This window comes from Ananas comosus, linkage group 14 (assembly GCF_001540865.1).
Source record: "Ananas comosus cultivar F153 linkage group 14, ASM154086v1, whole genome shotgun sequence".
NCBI classification, from domain to species: Eukaryota; Viridiplantae; Streptophyta; class Magnoliopsida; order Poales; family Bromeliaceae; genus Ananas; species Ananas comosus.
Window position 1 is genome coordinate 10938485 of NC_033634.1, and position 17114 is coordinate 10955598.

At 33.5% G+C, this 17114-nt stretch overlaps 1 pseudogene; it reads left to right on the forward strand.

Moving 5' to 3' along the window:
• On the forward strand, nt 1433-6792 carry LOC109719870 (annotated as a pseudogene).

A 17114-nucleotide genomic window follows, 5' to 3' on the forward strand; every position in this document is an offset into this window, starting at 1 on the left:
GTCATATATAAAAGATATAATAGGGCTAAACCTATCAACACGACTAGCATTTTGGCGGCGGAGGTCCTGAGCTCGAGTCCCGTCACACTCTCAGCATTATTAATTTCCTCTTTAAGAATATCATTTTCTAACAGCTTAAGCTTTCAGAGAATAATAGTTTTTTTATTTATTTTATTTAGAAATAAATTTAACTAGAAATGTGAATCAACTAGGATTCGAACTTGGGATCTTGGATACCAATCACAAAGCCCTTTGTCGCTTGCGCTAGGAATGGTCAGTTTAAACCTTGGGCACTAACTTGATACACTTTAAATCACAGGATACTAAAGTGAAAAAATGAGGAGCCACATAAGTGGTGTTTTTTTGAGTGGTGTATTCATATATTTTAATATGACTAATAATTCAATGATTTATTTGAAATTGCATGGAGATTACGTTATATGCTGTTGAAAAAGTGAAATAAGAAATAATCCGTTTATTTTTGTAAATAATATTTGCCACCGTAAGGCAAATAATTGGATGACCTGGCTAGCTATTTACATGTGATATATATAACTATAATTACGTATTTTTAAATGTTTTGTGACTATTTGATATCCATATAAAATATCAAAATATTATTATTTTTCTTTATGATTTTTTTTAGACAGGTTATTCAAAGTATGTGAATTTCATATGATAATTTATCATTTATATTCAAAGTATGTGAAGCCTTGGCAACAGAGTTGTCTATTGCTGAATAAACGATAAGAAACAAATTAAAAGTGGCTAGTTACTTGAATAGATGTATACGGACTTCGCTATTAAAAATATCCGTCTCAATATAGATGTGTTGGTCGTGATTCGTGAACACATTATACTACAGCCAATATCAGTTATTCAAAAGAATAAACAGTACTTTTGCATGGTCCACTGGGCCTTAAAGCTACTCGTAGAGTCACTTACCAGGGTTTTTTTTTTTTTTTTTTTAGAGATAGGTAGCACGCTACCCGTTTCGTTTATTTCATTTAGAAATAAAATTACTTAAAAATATGAATCAACTAGAATTCGAACTTGGATCTCGAATACCAACCACCAAGTTCTTTGCCACTTGCTCTAGGGACGGTTGGGGTCACTTACCAGGGTTGAGCTTCCATGTTGACGGTCCAAGGGAGGTTGCATCTATATGCTGTTTTGGGATAACCACGTGGAGGTTCGAATTATAAACCACCAGTCGTTGGATATCTTTGAGTTTGGTTGGTCTATTCCAACCTTGATGGGTAGGATACTCTGCGCTAGCTTGTTGAACACTTTGGTTTGGATTTGGTTGACTTGCCTAATATAAAATTCTATGCTAGCCTATCCCCATCTGCCCGTATAGAGTGCAGTTTACATATATTAACACAAAGACCTTCTTCAATATATGTAGTTTGTAGAGACTGTAGTTGCATGTTATTATTTACATGATTTGTCTAACTTTTCTGTAATGTATTTTAGACACTTGAGATGCTAGAAAAGAAGGAGAAAGTCCTCCTGAAGAAAGCAGCTGCTGAGGTTGAGAGGGCCAAGGAGTTCACCAGAGCAAAGAACAAAAGGGGTATGCCAGCCGCGCCCCCCCTTTTCTTTTCTTTTTTTTTCCGTAAAGAAACCAATGCATTTTGTTTTTCAATCTTGTAGCATTTGCCTGTGTAACGGATATATTATTGTTCATAACATGTCTAAATGTACTTTGCCATGACTATATATTAGCTGTGCTTTAACTTTGAAAATAAGTAGCAGTAGTACTAGTCGTTTTTTCATTTTTAATATGTACTTCTTGTCTGAGCTTTTTTTATTTTTGAATATTAGCTGCCATACAATGCTTGAAGAGGAAGAGACTTTACGAGCAGTAAATTGAACAGCTTGGAAATTTCCAGTTAAGAATTCATGATCAGGTACAGAGAGAAATTAATAAACATACTATTTCCTTCTGCATTTATGCCATTAACTTCTTTAATCTTTCAATGAGAACTTATCATTGATTATCTGGAACAGATGATAATGCTGAAAGGTGCAAAAACCACAACGGAGACTGTTGATGCATTGAGAACAGGAGCTACTGTAATGAAGGCTATGCAGAAAGCCACGTGAGTAGCTACTGCAAACTTGTCGAGTTCTTTGAATTTTGGCAATGTCTTGAAGTTACGTGTCTTTATTAGCTGTCGTGTCTGCCTTATACTTTATTTGCTGAACCGTCAAATCTGTACGAAATTTTTTGGTCAAAAATTACATATGTACCCACCAAGACTCCAAGTACATGTATTCCATAGATGCCCTCGAAAAGTGGAAATACTATAAATGCCCATTTATATGTGAAAATTCTTGAAAATGCCCTTGAAAATGCACTTGATGATTTTCATAAATGCCCTTTGGAAAGGTTTTTATTTGTCTTTATGTATCTTTACTGGGTCTTCTTGATATTTCAGTTCTTAAATATGCTTGACATATTTACATACATATATCTCTGTGTATCTAATTGCAAAGTAAAGCCTTGCTGAATCTAAATTTTCGTATGTAGCCTTCAAAAATTTAACTATCTTTACACCCTACTACGTATGAGAAAGCCCCTATTTAAAAGACCTTTTCTTATACAGAACCAACTTCTTGCCATTGTTTAGATGTCTCCCCAACTTAAGTTTGTTTTTGCACGAAACTGCTGTTTCGAAGAATTTCTACATATATACTCCAAAATTCAGGTTTTACAGGAGTATATGTGGAAACAGATGATTTTACAGGGATATATTAGAAGCTTATTAATTTGCATGTGAGGATCCCTTTAGTTTGGGTTTTGTTAGAATTTGGTTAGATTTGTAGTTAAATACTATTTGAATAAGAATTAATATTTAAATCTGTTTGAGATAAATTAAGATTTAAATATTAATTAGAACATAAACCTAACTAGATTAGGATTAATATTTAAATCTATTAGAGATTGATTAAGATAGATTTAGATATTAATTAAAGTATGAATCCTAAATATATTAGGATTGGGGTACGTTTTAAGTTGAGTATTATAAATAGGCATTGTGGCTCTCTTAAAAATCCGATTTGACGTTTTCGTTGCGGAATCCCAACAATCGATACCGGATCCACAGCAGTCGGTATCGGAGCAGGTTGCGGATTCACGAGATCCGGTACCGGGGCGAGTACCGGATTCCCAACAAGTGGTATCAGAGCCGAAGGTTACCGATCTGCGGGAGAGATCGACGGAGATGGCCACGAAATTCGAAATCGAGAAGTTCGACGGCAAGAACAATTTCGGATTATGGCAAATTAAAGCACGAGCAATCCTCGTACAGCAAAAGTTAGACGAGACGTTGAACGGGAAGGAGGCAAAGCTAGCGGACGTCACGGATGCTGCATGGACTAAGATGGAGCGGAAGGTGCTGAGTACGCTTCATCTATCATTAGCAGATGATGTTCTTTACAATGTAGCCGGCGAGACGACACCGGCGAAATTGTGGAAGAAATTGGAAGATCTGTACATGACCAAATCCCTGACGAACAGATTGTATCTGAAGCAGCGACTGTTTATGTTGCGGATGCAAGAAGCGGCGAGCCTACATGATCATCTAAATGAGTTCAACAAGATGGTGGTCCAGTTGACCAGTATCGGAGTCAATCTGGATGACGAGGACAAGGCGCTGATTTTACTATCTTCGCTATCGACGACATATGAGCATCTGGTGACTACGTTGCTTTATGGCAAGGAGACCATAAGCGTGGAGGTGGTCACGGCGGCGCTTCTCTCGAACGAGATGCGGAAGATGACTCAGGAGTCTAGCACGTAGAGCCGGGATACTACTTTGGTGGTGAGAGCGAAGAAGGAGGTGAAAATATCGGCGACCGGAGATAGACAGAAGAAGACGTTATCTGAGGTAGAATGCTTTTACAGTCACAGGAAGGGGCATATCAAGCGCAATTGTCGAAAATTTCAGGATGATCTGAAGGAGTTAAAGCGACAGAAGGAGCAAACTGTCGTGAACCAGGACGAGACGGTATCAGCGACGGCGCAGACAGCAGAGTCGGAGATGATCGATTCTGATGTGCTGTATGCGGCGACCGGAGGTGCGAAAATTTCGGACGATACGTGGGTGCTCAATTCGGCGTGTTCTTTTCACGTATGCCCGGAGAAGGAGTCTTTTGCCACCTATAAGGTGATCAAAGGTGGAAATGCGCTGATAGGGAACGGGACAGCGTGCAAAGTATTGGGAGTCGGCATGGTGAAAATCCGAATGCACGATGGGGTCGTGAGGACGCTGACAGGTGTGTGGCACGTTCCTGGATTGAAGCGGAATTTGATCTCATTAGACGCATTGGACTCGAAGGGTTGCGATTTTTCAGCTTCAGGTGGAGCTATGAGCGTCCGAAAACGAGATCGAGTCGTATGCGAGGCGAACAAGCGTGGGAACTTATACGTTCTGAACTGGAGCACAGCCAGAACGGGAGCAAAGACGGTTTGGGTTCCAAAAGTTCGCGGATGTGCAGTTGCTCGAGACGGAGCGACGGATGCGGCGACATCGAGCGGAGGAGACAAGCTCAAGGTGGAGCTTACATGGTGAGCTCAACGTAGCGGTTGAAAATTACAAATCAAACCAAGGTGGAGAATGTTAGGATTTGGTTAGATTTGTAGTTAAATCCTATTTGGATAATAATTAATATTTAAATCTGTTTGAGATAAATTAAGATTTAAATATTAATTAGAGGATAAACCTAACTAGATTAGAATTAATATTTAAATCTATTACAGATTGATTAAGATAGATTTAGATACTAATTAAAGTATGAATCCTAAATACATTAGGATTGGGGTACGTTTTAATTTGAGCATTATAAATAGGCATTATGGCTCTCTTTTTTGGGTGTAGTACGGTTGGAACCATTGGGGTGTCGTACCAGAGAGAGAAAAAGAGAGAGAGAGAGTTATTTTAGTGCACCTTGTGCACGGGTGCACGCGGAGAAGTCTTCTTTGTGGGTTTATAGAAGACGAGAGAAGGGTAAAAGAGATTCAAGAAGGAGGGCTCGGGTTGTAACTACTCTGTGCAGAAGAGGAGTCAGGTGTAATCTTCTCTTATTTAATGAATCTTATTTTACCTGTATATTTTTCTCTTTTATGATTGTATCAGCTTTTCCCGAGGAGACGGGTTTATGGTAAAAATCCGATTCGACGTTTCCGTTGTGGAATCCCAACAATCGATACCGGATCCACAGCAGTCGGTATCGGAGCAGATTGCGGATTCACGAGATTCTGTACCGGGGCGAGTATGGGATTCCCAACAGGTTTGAGTAATGATACCTGCTAATATTTCCCTTTTTCTTCTTTTGCAGAAATATTGATGATGTTGACAAGACAATGGATGAAATAAATGAACAAACAGAGAACATGAAACAAATACAGGAAGCATTATCGGCGCCTATCGGAATTGCTGCTGATTTTGATGAGGTATTGCTGTTTATTTTTTTCTTTCAAATGACTTAACCGCTTGCTCTTCTTTCTTTCTTTGGCATATTGATTACCTGTTAATGCTTTCCATAATTGGCAGGATGAATTGGAAGCAGAACTTGAAGAGCTTGAGGGAGCAGAGTTGGAGGAACAGCTTCTCCAACCAGCTACGACTGCTCCAGTTGCTCCAGTACATGTGCCAGCTGGTAAGCAACCGGCTCGGGCCACTCCTCAGAAAACTACTGCAACTACAGCTGAAGAGGATGAACTCGCGGCGTTACAAGCAGAAATGGCAATGTAGACAGGTACGGGATCTTTAAATTGTAGAATTACTGCTATAGTTTCTTATGAAACTAATGTTGTATCAACTAGTATAACAAACTATTGACTTTTCGCAAAAATTACTTTTGTCATTGAGTTCTGTAAGAATAATGAGCTTTCTATTTACCAAATCCTCTATCATGCATCATGAATGTTCGTGAACTGCCTGCTGCTATCATGAAAGTAGGGTTAGTTTGGAAGCTGCTGGTGTAAATTTAGCGTGTACTCCAATTTCGTTCTTAGTACTTTAACCATGGCCATTTAGTCCCTGCTGGTGTACTTAGATTTCGTTCTCATAATTTTAACTGCGACCATTTAGTCCCTATTGGTTGACTCCGCATTCATTTTCATCTTCGGAGTTTGCATTTTGCTAAGCAAAGTCTAATGATGGTGCTGACTTGGCGTCTAGTTTAGCCAATATACACTGAAAGGATCTAATTGCCATGCAAAACAGACTTTGGGAACTATGTCAAAAAAAAAAAAAGAGAAAGAGAGAGAAGAGAGAGAAAAAGGAATCCTATAATTAATCCAAGAATCCATCATTCTTTTCACAGTATCATGTAGCATAAACAACTTTTAATCAGATATTTCACAAATGCTGTTTTAACATAATTACAAGTTTTATATTCTGATAGTCTCTGCTAATTTTTATATTATACCACCTTGATGCTGAGGACATTAATCCCTTTATTCATTTGTTTGCGCTCCTTGGTTTCTGAACCATTGACATTAATATTTTTTATCCTATGTTTTAATGATTATATATATTGGTTAAATTCTGCAGGACTTTGATGCACAAGTGAGACCAAATAATGTGAAAATTATTGGTGATACTTAAATCTGGTGTTGAGATCTCTACATTGATCAAGTCGAGTATATGTGTGTGTGTGTGTGTGTGTACATCCTAGGGGGGATATTTATTTATGATGATAAGAACCTGCCTCACTGATTAACTTCGTGTGTAATGATAGTTCCTTTGGGTTTTGTTTGTTATCCATGATTGGATTGGATAGAACAAGACGTTATTTGGAGGTGTCAGGAGTTGCTGAGAGGAATCCGATCGGATTAAATATCGTTCTCTTTGGATGGGATTGTTGAATTCCACCACCTGAGAGGGAACAAAAACTTTATGTGGATGGTCCCCACAGCGAGACCATCAAATCCACTTTTCGTCCATCAAGTAAAAATGCGCGAATCTCATAGCGACGAAAATGGTGGATTTGATGTTCTCATCCTAGGGCCTTATCCTTGCAGAACTTTTGTTCCTTTGGAGGTAAGAGATAAAATGGGATTTCATTCCAAAACATTTGGTTGTATACCACATCAGCTCCGCTCCCTATTCGTCGTGATATTCGACACCTTTGAGTCAGTAAATCCTTTCTCTCTTTTGATATTTCCTAGTCATTTTATTCTATTCAATCCAATTCAGAATATTAAACAAGTCTTGGCATGTTATATTTTTGTCCTCGATCTTATGCAAACTTAACTGCTTTGCTCATTGATATCTGGTACACATGAATGTGAAGCCATGTTTCCATGAAAACCTACTAGCCCAAATATGACCATTCTGTTGCTAATGAGCTTTAAACTCGAAGTAATTTTACGTGCACTTAAGTCCTTTTTTTTGTAAAAATCTTGTATGTAGGTTGGTCTGAACAAGAATTATGGGTGAATAATAATTTACATGAAACTCGCGGATGAATAAGGTTGTTCGCCTGGTCGTCCCTAAATTCTTTCGATATTGTTTACAAGGTTTTCTAAACTTGCGATTTGCGTTCTAATCTCTTCAATCATTATGAGTTTCGGCGTGTATGATGTAGAAGATTTTCAATAATTACTAAAGGAATCATTTGAGGTTTTTTTAATAAAAAAAAAAGGAAAAGAAGATCTCTAAGATGAACCTCATATGGAGGGACGCAAACGCAGCAGATCCTGGGGCGGGAGGAGTCCCCTACCTTTTGCTCCGTTTTTTTGGCGGGTTGGGACTGATTCGAAACAAATTAATTTTTATCTTATTTTTTATTACTACTTATTGCTCCATTCGAAAATCGAAGGAAGGGTTTTTCATCTCTTACTCAATCTCTCACTCAATATTCTTAGCGGATCGGGGCGGATTGAGAGCAGATTATTGTTTTTCTTTAATTTTGGCCCTCACCGCCGGAAGCTCCACCTATCCGGATCCATTCTCATCCTACCCATATGAACCTCCATACGTACTCTTTTACCCTTTAGGGCTTGTTTGGTTCGAGATACGAATTGGAATGGATAATGGAATGGGAATGAATTAGAATGACAATTGGATTGTCCCACTCTCTCAAGACGTTTGGTTTATTTCTGGATTGAAAATCGAAATGAATTATTTCTATTTCACTGTTTGGTTGATACAAAATAAAAAAATAATAGAATAACATAATACTAATTTTACTTTTAAATATAATTTTTTAAAACTATCTAAAATTTATAAAAAAAAAATTAATACTACTCTCAAGTTAGAGCTATGCCAAAAAAAAGAAATTTATTTTAAAAATTTTTATGCAAGAAATTACAAAAAAATGCATAATTTTTTTTGAATAAAATTATTATAAAAAATAATATATCACGGTTTTTTTAATGATGAGAAAAGAGGGAAGAGATCGGTACAGGGAGAGAAAGGATGAATAAGAAAGAGAAACATTGGGCTGGATCTGTGGAAGAGGTGAATGTGGGCTTGGGATTGAAACTTCAATCCAGGCTTAGAGACCGGAATTAATTTATAAGCTAATGGGTCATTCCCATTCCGATCCGGAATGGAAGTCCCAAACCGATTACTGTGAACCAAACAAAATTAGCAGGATTTGATCAAACCGATTTTCATTCCGGATCCAAAATGTACTAACCAAACATGCCCTAAAAGTAGTGTGCTAAATACAGCATCAAGATTAGCAGATATGCAGGGAAAAGAGGGAAAAAAAAAGGAGAAAGAAAGAAAAAGTCACACGAATTGAATTTCAGCCACACGTGTTAAGAAAGATAATGCAGAACCAAAATAAATTTTAATTCTCAAAAACTTTTTATGCAGAAGGCCTTATCTTATTTATATAAAATAAGTCTTAATTTCACTCCTTAAATCCCTCGATTTTAAGAATTTTTCTAATGCAAGCACCAAAAATTAAAACAAAATAGAAAAAATTTCTAATACTTGATGGAAACAAGTTAGTATCAATTCCCTCTTTGGTATTACCCTGCAGTTTGATAAGATAAGGCTACATATATTTACAGACTCCATATTGGAGCCAGAGTCAAAAGAGTTCGAGTACCATAATTTCTTTTATTCATTTGACATGCAAAAATAAAAAAAAAAGGAAAAAAAAAATCTAATTCCAACCTCAGGACGAAAAGAAATCTAGTGGGAAGAAATAAGAATAAATATAAATGTTTGGAGATGATAAATTTGATGACGAGAAGAATTAGATAGGCTAAATTGCACTATTAGTTCTCAAACTATCAACTGTGTTACATTTTGGTACTTGAACTTTAAATTGTAGAAATTTTTTTGTTCAAACATCCTAGAATGTCGCAACCAAATACTTCAATACAATTTAATTTACTAAATAATGATGTCTCGTTGATGTGACGGTGATACAGTATTACTATAGTTGATGAAATATATGAATAATTAAGATGTATCATGTAACATTATCATCACGCTAGCGACACATTATTATTCAACCAACAGAAGTACAGTCACTATAGCACTTGATTGCAGCTAAATAGAAATTAGGTACCAAAAATTATAACAAATTCAAATTTGAGGACCAAAATGTCACAGGTTGCATAGTTTGAGGACCGAAAGTGCAATGTAGCCAATGAGATAATATTTGGATTAATTAGAGTATTAGTAGTGCGTAGGGGTGGAAACGAGCCGAGCTCGAGCGAGCTTAGCTCGGCTCAAATTCGGCTTGAAATTAATTTCGAGCTTAAATTTAAGCTCAAGCTTGGATTGAAATTAATTCGAGCCAAGCTCGAGCGAGCCTGATTTCTTGTCGAGCGAGCTCGAGCCCTAAACGAGCCGCTTGAAATTCTCAACATTATACGATCAATAGTTTAATTTGTATAGAACATTATCTATAATTTAATACAAAAATATGTCTAATAGTTCAAAGTACAAAATAATTATATGAAATATAGTATTATAATATGAAAAAAAAATAATTTATGAGTTGAATATCTAATTTTTTTAGCCTCACATGCCTTTTCTTCCGCCTTCAATCTCTATATTATTTATTTTCATTTATGCAGTCAAAAATAAATAAATTATATAGATAAATATTGGATTAAACTATCCAATCATATATAACTAAAATTAAAATTTTATATGAATAATAATTTTTTACTTTAAAAATATTCTGTATATTTTCTCAAGCATACAATTAATAGCAAGATAGGCAACAGCGGGCATATGATGTTACTTGGTAACTTAGAAGGCTTCCGGCTTGGCCACTTTGGGTGAGAGACAGAAAAAGAGAAAGAGAAAAACATATTGAAAATTTAGAGCTTTGTAAAAGAAAGAAATAAATAAAGAAAAAATATATAAATTTAGTAAAATTTTGCTCTTTTATTTGTCTATTGGGTTTGTTTTTATGAGCCAATAACATTGGCCCAATTTTAACTAAACTTAAATTATTCACTCAGCGTATATATAATTAAAATATATTATATTTATATATTTTTTAATATATATATATATATATATAGTTGGATTGGGCTACAATTAGTAGCAAAATCTCATTGTTGCTACCAGTTTTTTAGCCTTTTGATCAACTCTTTTCATTATTTCTAACCACTGGATTAAATACTATAACCCAGTGGGGACCACTCAAACCTAGGGGGATCACTCAACTCTAACCGACTAATATCATCCTGACCCTATAATTTTTCATCCAAGAGTTAACAACTTGATAGTAAAAAGAACGTTTTACTATTAATAGTATTCCAGCCTAATTCTCTCTCTCTCTATATATATATAGTGTAGAACTACTATGCTTGAAAATATAGAGGATTTGATATTTTTGAATTTTTGACCCTTTGATTAAAAATTGTATGGTTGAGATGATTGCGGTCTTCCCTAGGATTAAATAATACTCTTAGGATTGAGTGGTCCCTACAAGGTAATAATAATATTAATCCAAAGCTAAGAAACGATTAAAGGGATTGATCTAAGAATCAAAAAATCGAAAACACCAGATCTCTATACTTTCGATCAGCAATAGCTCTACTATATATATATATATATTATATTATATATATATATTTCGAGCTTTTCGAGCTTTTCGAGCCTAATTCGAACGAGCGGTAATACTCAAGCTCGGCTGAAATGAATTTCGAGTCTTTTTTTTTGTTCAAGCTCGGCTCATTTAATTTCGAGTCGAGCTCGAGCGAGCCAAAATATCGAGTCGAAGCGAGTCGAAGCGAGCCGGCTCGCTCATTTGCCAGCCTAGTATGTGGTGGATGCAACAAGATAAAAAACAAATCAAGATATTGACAAATATTCTGGAAATTCAATGTGTACAGTATTACACATAAAAATTGAATCCAAAAGTTTTTTTTTCGATCATCCAATGCTTATACTACATATTTTTGACATAACAAATATCGCAAATGCGCAAATTGAAATCCTTCCATGTATATGTTGAATAATAATAATAAGAAAATAATGTGCAAAACTTACCTGAAATAGGACTATTTTTGATCGGCTATCCAACCTTTCTAAAATTTTAATTATTATTATCCAATCTTTCAATTTGTATGATTTGATCAGTCAAATATTTTGAGCTCAAAGTTTAAGCCGATATTTACTTTTAAAATTACTTTTATAGAATATGAGGCGTGTGGATGAAAGATTGAAATTAACCTCTTACAAGTTCTATTATGAAGAGCTAAAAAAAACTAAGAAAAAAAACTATATACATGATAAAATTAGTAGTAGCGCTCATATTATATATGAACAACTGGTCCCACGTTGAACTTTCAGAAATACAAAACATATTGAGACCCGATTGTTTACAAATCATTTCGTATAAGTTCGATATTGAACATCGTCGTCTTTCTGCATTAGACTGTGTGGGGATAATGTTGTAACCTTGCTTCCTGGTACCTATATAATTGCGAGCTCTCCTATGATGACTCCTTGTAGGCTAATGCTGAGATACATGCATGCAGCGATGCAGGTCACGACACCGCCAGGATGCACGATTATTCCAGGCCTGGTTTTTTATTTCGTATTTAGATAATAATTTTTCTGTTGCCGTGTATGTTTAATTCGTTTGGGATATATATAGTGCTATATTATGGTGCCTATGCGAACATCTTTATCAGTTTTCAATATTAAAGACGCGATTTATTTTGATTTTGATCTCTTATTCTTTGGGTGAAACGAGCGGCGTCGGACGACTTAGCTCGGTCAAATTTACGCTTGAAATTGAATTTCGAGCTTAATTTAGCTCAAGACTTGGATTGAATTATATTCGGAGCCGAAGCTTTGACGAGCCTGATTCAGTCGGCAGCCTCGAGCCCTAACGAGGCCTTGAAATTTCAAATGTATACGATCATAGTTTAATTTGTATAGAACATTATCTAATTTAATGTACAAAATATGTCTATATGTTCAAGCTTACAAAATAATTATAGAAATATAGTAGTATAATTAATATGAAAAAAAATAATTTATGAGTTGAATTATCTAATTTTTTAGCTCCATTGTCACTTTTTCCGCCTTCATCTCTTATTTATTTATGTTCTTTATGCCAGTCAAAATAAATAAGTTATAATAATATTGTTGTAAATCTATCCATATCATATATAATAATTAAAATTTTATATAAAAATAATTGTTATTACGTTAAAATATGTTATTGTATGTTTCTCAAGCATACATTATAGCAAGGTAGGCAAGAAGGGATAGATGTATGATGGTAACTTAAAGCACTTTGAGTGTGAGAAGGAAAATAGGAAAGAAAAACATATTTGAAAATTTAGAGCTTTGTAAAGAAAGAAGATAATAAAGAAAATAATATAATTTGTAAATTTTGCGTCTTTTATTTGTTTTATTGGTTTGTTGTTTATGAGCCAATAACATTTGGCAATTTTTAACTAAACTTAAATATTCACTCAGCGCTTTATATAATTAAAATATTTATATGTTCTATTATATTTTTAGAATATTACTAATATATATACTTAGTTGGATTGGGCTACAATTGATGTAGCAAAATCTCTTGTTGTACCGTTTTTTAGCTTTTTGATCAACTCTTTTATTTATTTCTAACCATGGATTGATCTATTACTTCCAAGTTGATTTTGAAAGGCAGTAATTTTCAGCCAAAGCGCAGCACTCAAACTTAGCGGGTAAATTAATACCAATTTAAAAAACGCGATAACTAATCTATTCACTCTTGTAACTGTGAACTATCATTTTATCACCATTATTTGAGAAAAGTATTGTCTCTAAGAAGAGTAGCGTTTTTTTAAATCATTATGTATTCAGTGGGAAATTTCTCGCTCTCTTCTGAACGATTATTTGATTGTCGAAATATATATATAGTGTAGAAATTGCTTAGCTATAAAATATAGAGAGACTCTCGATAATTAATTAGTAGACTTTTGACGTATGAGATTAAACAATTGTATGCTTTGAGTGCTTGGGTCTTCTCGAATTAGGAATCATAAATAGTGACTGATTTAGCATTGTAATGTGTGTATCTTTGTAAAGAGTCAATCATGTGTATTAATCTCTCAAAATTAAAGTTAAGAAATGACGTATGATTTAAGGCGCTAGTTGTATTTAATAGCTAGATACAAAAAATTAGAAGAAACACATTTGATCTCGTCTATGATTTAAGTGCAGATTTGCATGAGATTAGCCTCATACCTTGCCTGAGACGTCCGGATCGACTGTAAACAATACTACATAACTACTATGCCTAATATGCCTATATGCCCCTATAGCGTTTGATTACTTCTAATATATTATTATATGCCCCCTAATATATGATATCTCTAGCATTAATTCAAAGTTTCATTCGCAGCCATTTAACGAGACGGTATTATTATCAAGTCTCGGCTTGAAATGAATTTCGAGTCTTTTTTTTTGTTCAAGCTCGGCTCATTTAATTTCGAGTCGAGCTCGAGCGAGCCAAATATCGAGTCGAACGCGAGTCGAACGCGAGCCGGCTCGCTCATTTGCCAGCCCTACATAAGAGGGATAAAGTTGGAATTTAAATACTAATTAACTTTAATTTAGATAGAAATTTGATGGTAGGGTTATTTTTGAAAGTTTTTCAAATTTGGGGGCTATACATGATATTTTAATTTTGAGTAATGCTTCTATACTTCTTTTTTTTTGGTTACCGTTCATTCACGCGTATTCAACGCCTCAGATTTAGTTTTTTTAAAATTGTGACCTGCAATAGCAGGTCACTTTGGGAGAGGTACCGGTTACCAGGTACCTCAAAAAAAGATATTTTTATTTTTTAATACATGAGCAATTTAGTCATTTTATCTACTATATTTTCAAAATTTTTATTTTTTCTCTTTGTTTTCTTTTTCTCTCTCTATCTTTCCTTTCATAATTGGGCATTTCATATAAGAAAAATTTCAAATGATTTGACGATATGATCATTTAATTTAAACTTTAAATAATAATATGAAATTCCTCTAATTTAAATTTCACTTTTAAATTTAAAATTTAATATTATATTCAAATTTATATTTTAAAAATTTAAGTTTCATATAAATATTTTGAAATATGGTAAACAAAAATAATTATTCGAATTCTAGTCTTCTGGTTTAGGTTTGGTTTTGGGTTTCAAAAAATTGGTCAGTTTTGAATTTGAATATGGAATTTTGAAATCCATCGAGTTCGGAAATAAGTTTTGTGGTTGTTAGTCATATTCGAATTCAAATTCCTAACTATTTTTTTTCTCACCAATAATTCTAATCTTTTTAATTTATATGTATAAAATTATATTTAAAATATTTATTAGCTCTAACAGTTAAATTATCATTCTGTTTAAAATATTTATTATCTTTACCGATTCCAAATTGTTCTTAATGTTATTCGGTTTAATAGGTTAAAATCAGATTCTTGATAGAATAGGTCAAAGTCTGATCAGTCAAATCAATCGGTTCAATCTAGTTTTTAAATCATTGAATTTAAAATTTAAATAGTAATATGAAATTTCTCTAGAGAANAAATCTAGTTGTAGAAATCTTACTCTCTAAGTTTTTTATGCATTACGTTTTAAACTGGTGCGAATAAACTGTATTTTAAATCTTGGTAGAAATTTAGTTTTTAAATAGTAATATGAAATTCCTCTAATTTAAATTTCACTTTTAAATTTTAAGTATTTAATTTTTAAAATTTAAATTCATCGTATTTAGAAATAAAACTATTTCTAAAATTTTTATAATTTAAATTAATGCATAATTTGAGAAACACTAAAACATTTAAAGTAGATTCCTAAATTAATGCCTAATAATTGCATAAATTTGGTTAATCAATTAATTTCCTAAATTAGTGCTAATTAATGCATAAATTTAGGAACTCAATTAAAAGTTTCTTTAAATATTGTATTATTTAATGACCAAACTAATGTTGAATAAAATAATCATTTTACCTGCTAAGTATTAAAGTTATATTTTTACCCTCTATTAATCAACGGTTAAGATCTTTTTTATTTTTTTTAAAAAAAGTACCGAATCATTTCTCTTTAATTTTTAGATGAATATTTATGAAATTAGATGGTTTATAAGGGTATGGTCGTATGGAGAAAATTTTCCCCACCTATTATGACTGGAGAAAAAGGGTGGAAGATGGCTGAAGACGAAGATCTCTTCGAAGATGCTTGTTCAGACCTCAGAGTCATTGCCCTTGTCCCTTTCTTGGAATTAGTGCTCCTCAGACCTGACTTGCCTCTGAAATGAGTATCTTTTCTTATTATTCTCCATTTATCTCAATTTATCTCTATACTTTTAAAAATATGTAAGTATTTATATTTGTGATTTTTTAGCCGCCGGCTCGCCCAGTACTACTAAGGAAGACTTATGGAATATATTGCTAATAATGCTGTATGGATTTTAAGGCGATTCGACGTTTTGAACGACGCAAGCACAAATGTTCGTGTGCTTTTAGAAGCGCAGGAGTTCAACTCCTCTTTCACATACATAATTTTTTGAATGTTTTTAAAGTAAATCCATAAAAAAATTTATAATTTGACAAATAATTTTATCAAAATTTTATTTGGTCAAATAATTTTATTTCATACAAATCAGCATTAGAATGAAAAAATAATTAAAAAACGATGGATCATTCGTCATTATTAGTATGGAAAAAATAACCTATATAAAATAAATTTGTAAATAACGATAATAATCTGAAAATGAAAAGTGATTCATCGTCTTTCTTATTTTTATTTCTCATTTTTATTTAGCATGGCAGCAAGTTAGCAATAAAAGAATTTTATGACTAACTAAAATTTTAGAAGAATTATATTAGCCAAAGAATTTTTTAAAAAATTTTAGAAAAAGTCCTAATTTTTTTTAGCAATGCTAACATGTACCTCCAAAAGTGATGAAACTCTGACAGATTTCCATCCAGTTTCTTTTTTTTTTCCCCTCCTTTCTTTTTTGCAGTATTCCGATCACGCTTCTTTTGTTTTAAAAGTAAAATTCTAAAAAAGCTATTTTAACTCCTGAATAAATTAAATATAAGATTTACACCCAACTTGCTAATTTTTTATTCAAATTTTCAGAATTATTATAATTAAGTTTAATTTAGTTGACCAAATTTATAGACTTAGCTGGAACATGTGAATCAATTAGAATTCGAACTTAGTACCTCGGTATCAACTATTAAATTATTTGCCAATTGCGTCGGAACCGTCAATGGTACGCTATTGTTTAGAATTTAAAATTAGGATGGGATGGATGGTGATGGGACCGAGTCGTGGACCTGGTCTACTAGGAATATCTCAAAAAAAAAAAAAAAAAAAAACTCTTCGACAAGCCCTATGTAATAAAGTCAAGCCCATCACTGTACAAATTGGCGACATGGAAATTAAGCCACTAAATTAGTTGGAATAAAATATCGGGTAAATTACAACTACGGCCCTCAAACTATGAGAGCGCTGACACTTCGGTTCTCAAACTTTAATTTATTATAATTTTTTACTAAAATTTTAGAATTATTGCAATTATATTCAATTTAGTTGACCAAATATTAATATATTGCTAATACAAAGTAATATAGGGGTGCTGTAATTGATAATACTCCGAAAATTAAGATAACACATTATTT